This window comes from Lucilia cuprina, chromosome 5 (assembly GCF_022045245.1).
Source record: "Lucilia cuprina isolate Lc7/37 chromosome 5, ASM2204524v1, whole genome shotgun sequence".
Classification (NCBI taxonomy): domain Eukaryota; kingdom Metazoa; phylum Arthropoda; class Insecta; order Diptera; family Calliphoridae; genus Lucilia; species Lucilia cuprina.
In genome coordinates this window covers 56,320,366-56,324,447 of record NC_060953.1, presented here as the reverse complement: position 1 = coordinate 56,324,447, position 4,082 = coordinate 56,320,366, and the positions used below count along the sequence as shown (strand labels likewise).

At 29.7% G+C, this 4,082-nt stretch overlaps 1 protein-coding gene across 2 annotated transcripts in view; it reads right to left on the bottom strand.

The window, feature by feature from the left end:
- The window catches only part of LOC111683606 (diphosphoinositol polyphosphate phosphohydrolase 2), a 7,753-nt gene extending 4,478 nt beyond the window's left edge, over positions 1–3,275 (bottom strand). The window contains exons 1-3 of one of the 2 annotated variants that reach the window (XM_046952218.1): positions 2,828–3,275; positions 2,602–2,705; positions 1,265–1,661 (exon numbers count right to left, since the gene is read on the bottom strand). The gene's annotated coding sequence lies outside the window, so the exon portion shown is untranslated. Of the gene's footprint in view, positions 1–1,264; positions 1,662–2,601 lie in introns of both variants that reach the window. The other variant, XM_046952217.1, reaches the window with a different exon arrangement.
- Between the last annotated feature and the right edge of the window lie 807 nt (positions 3,276–4,082).

Genomic DNA, 4,082 nt, shown 5'->3' with positions numbered 1-4,082 from the left:
TCGAAGCGCTATCCGGCAGCACTTGATATATGGATAATAAAACGATTAGTCGGTCAGTTGTTGTTGTTGTAACAGCATGAAACGAAGGAGTAATTCCTGTGATGATATCAGTCAAAGCAAGAGTTGCACCTTAATTCTGGCAAATTGTCCGGAATTTAATTCAATTCCGGCATGGAAGAAATGGTTGTGGAGCAGGAATATGTTACTCCGCAGCAGAAAATTGTATTGTTGTTGCTGGGGTTGACAGAACTTGACCGAATAATTTGGGTCATTGCGGTACATAGAACCGGCTGTCGGGGAATGTGTCGGTCAGTAGTTAATTAGGCTGCTCCAGTGTAGTCATCTTCGCTCAGTTCCCCGTGCGATGTCATCGGAGTAGTCATCCTAACTTTAACATCACAAAGTTAGATGCTCCCCCCGAGGCATGTATGTGCAGTATCCATTGGATCAGTCCACATATACTGCATGAATGACACCCACAACATTTTCAACAGCCCAGCCAACCCTACTTCGCTTCATCTAATGGATTTATGGTCGCATCCAGTTGATGTAGCCGAATTTCTAGACTTGTAGAACCTCCTTACTAGATTATTGTATAGTTTATGGTGTTACAACAACAACAATATGACATTTAAGTGCTTATTGACTGTTAACATAAACTGTCACCTATGAACTCCTTTTTATGTGTGTCTTTATAAGTTTCATAGCCTTCCAGTTCGCTGAGATATCTGTACGCCTTTAAACACTTAAGTTAAATTTGACTTTTAAATTGTACTCCACCAGAGTTTTAATGGTCTCCACCAGGGTTTAAACAGTTGAGTTTTAGTGGTCTCCACCAGGGTACACACGTTTGAGTATTCTATGGTCTCTGCCGATTAAACATAACCTCACTTGAGGTGATACGAAATCAGTAGTTTATATGAAGTAATACACTACACCAGTACGAGCGAGACGTAAAACTGTGGTATACCAGGCAATAAAACACAACGCGTTTAAGAAATAGTCGCCATGACGCGATATTTGTTCATTAACCAAGTCTTAACACATCCCTCGAAAGAAAAATTGCAATCGTGAACTTGTTGTGAACATTTCATTCACAATAATTGATTCTGAATGGAACTGCTTTTCAATGTTTACAAAATTCCATCAACAAATTTCACAACAACGAGAAAATGGAACATATTTCACGTGATATGAAATTTGTAAAATTTCAAATGAGAAACTTAAAAACTATATTTAAAAAAATACAATTTGCAATATTTACCTTGTTTATTTGTTAAAAAAGTGAGTTTTCTATAAAAAATACGAAGAAGTTTATCTCAAAGATCAAGTCCAGAAAAAAAACACACAAATTTAAGACAAGTTGGTGGGGCCGGGGCGTACTGTTGTGGTAGTAGAAAACTTTGCGCTTAGCGTTTTAAAAATCCTTAGAGAAAATTAAGTGCTGCTTCAAGCTGCTAATAATTGTATTATTTTTTTTTATTATTGTTGCTGTAGATTTATTTAATAAATTAAATTTAAGCTTTTATTTGTTATCGATTATTATTTGTTTAAAAAGGAGGACTCTAAAACGGCGGGCGTTCACTATTATTATTTTATATTTGCTGGTTAAAACTATTAATAATTATTGTTATTATTATTTATATTGTTGTTGTTGTTTGCTGGGTAGATTTTTATTTTATTTTTTTTAATTTATTTTAAATTTAAATAAAAAATATTGTAGAATAAACAAAAATAAACAACAAAATGAAATGAAATGGCAAAAACAAAACTAATAATTATAATAATTTATTTAATTAAAATATAAACAATAATAATGGATTAATCACTAAACCCACACAGTTAAATGACATTCAGACAGACGTAAATAACAGACACTGTTAACAAACCGACAAACAATCGGACATTTTACGCATAAATATAAAATAAAAGAAAAACGAAACAACAACACAAACACTTGGGAGATTATTTTCAAATTTGTTTTTGTAAATCTCTTTTTTTTATACGACAACAAAACAAAAACAATAACTGATTGATTTTGTTGAAGAAAAAACAAAAATTGTGTGGGGTTTGCGGGGGTTAAGAAAAAGAGAAAAAAGGTTGTCGTTTTTGTTATTGTTGGGGTGTTGCTTTATTTCAAATGTAAATAAACCACAAAAAAATGCAAAAGAAATACAAATACAAATGAATTATTGTTGTTGCAAAAATATAAAAAAAAAATTACCAAAAATAAAAGAAAAACCAAAAAGAAATTAATAATTAACTAAATAAAGAACAGAAAAAAAAATAAAAATTTTTAACAATTTTTGCTTGAATGTTGTTTAAAAAGACGTAAAAATTAACTTAGCAAATTAAGCATTTTGGTTTTTTTGTTGTTTTTGTTTTGCTGGTTGCTTTATTATTATTGTTGTTGTTTTTGTTATTTTGGGTCAGTTGATGTAATTGTTGCTGTAGTTTGTTTTGTTGTTTATTTCGTAGTCTTGTTTCTTTTTTTGTGTTTTTATATTTTTGCAAATTTTTTATGCTTTTTTTATTTTTTGCTCTTCTTTTAATGTCTGACTTTATTGTTCTTGTTTTTTTTAGTTATTTTTTACGTTTTACTTTTATTTCTTTATTATTAAAAAACTGCTGCTTTTATTATTTCTTATTATTGTTGTTGTAGTTTGTTCGTTTTTAAGCCTTTTCCCCACAAATGGCAAAAAATTCTGAAAGGAAATGTTGGAAAAAAACTGAAGGTTTCTTCTTTTTTTTTCTTGATGATTCCTATCAAACAGCTGTCTTCATAATTAAACTTTCTTTTAATTTTTCTTATCCTTTTGCTTTGTACATTACGTTATTGTTGTGTATTTAACTTTTTTTACTTAAAATTTATAATTTTATCTTCGTTTTTCAACCGTTTTTTCTTTGTTCGCTTATTTTTTCTTTAAAATTTACTTAAATTCCGTTGTCACACACTTGTCAACGAAATTACTTTTTTTTGCATAATTTTTTTTCTATATGATTTTCTCGTCATTCGTACTTTTCTTTATTTTTTCAACCACGTTGTTTAGTTTTCGTTTAAAGTTGTTGTTTTTTCACTTTTTTCAAATTGAAAAATATATAATTAATAAGTTTTCTTCAGTTTTATAAACTTTTCTTAATGTTGCAGTTAGAAAATCTGTTGAAATATTTTCTTTTTTACTGCTCTACCGGCAGCACAAAAATCTCAATGAAATTCTTGTGAAAAGTGCAAATTTTTTTACTTTTTCGCTTTACACTCGTCTTCTTTTATCAGTTGCTTCACTTTGACTGCGTGAAAGAGAACAAAGGCGGCAACTATTGTAATTGACGACGCCGTTAAAAACTAAAACAGTAAACGGCGTCTGAGAAATAGCTTTCAGTGGGGTACAACAAATATAAATGTTTACTTTTGTAAAATCTAGTTAAAATGCAAGTTTTAACGAAAACTTATCTTTATAGTCAACTACCGTCAGTGAAAAAGCCTAAAATAACATAACCGCTAAATGAAAAATAATTTATTTCACTATCCTATATGTATTTTATATTTCATGTATCCTGTTTGAAAGCAAACTAATCGATCAAAATCTCTTATAGCCTGCATACAAATGTATATATTCCAGAAAATGGAATTATTCCTACTAACTTCCTCAAATCGGTATGACCTTAAAATTGTGTAAACACATAAAAAGAATGGGACCTTCTTACCCCCAATATCACAATGTCTAGTTATTCTTTATCATAAGGTTAAATTGACAGTTTTCATACCAAAAATATTTTAATCGGCAGAATAACTTTCGGTTAAGCGATAACCGGAGGTGGAGTTAACGGGGCTTAGTGAAATAATAAACAGTATATACATTTTAAACAATGTTGAAAAAATGTTTTTTGAACAATTTATTATTTTTTTTTTTGTACGAAATTTTGAATTATCTTTGATTATCAACTATAAGTCCAAGATTTGAATCCATGTGGCACCAAGTTTTTTAATATAATATTTTTAAATACCCCAAAATAATATTAAAAACAGCATATACTCGGTATATGTCCACAATTTTCCCAATTAATGTCAAAAGCTTCGGGCA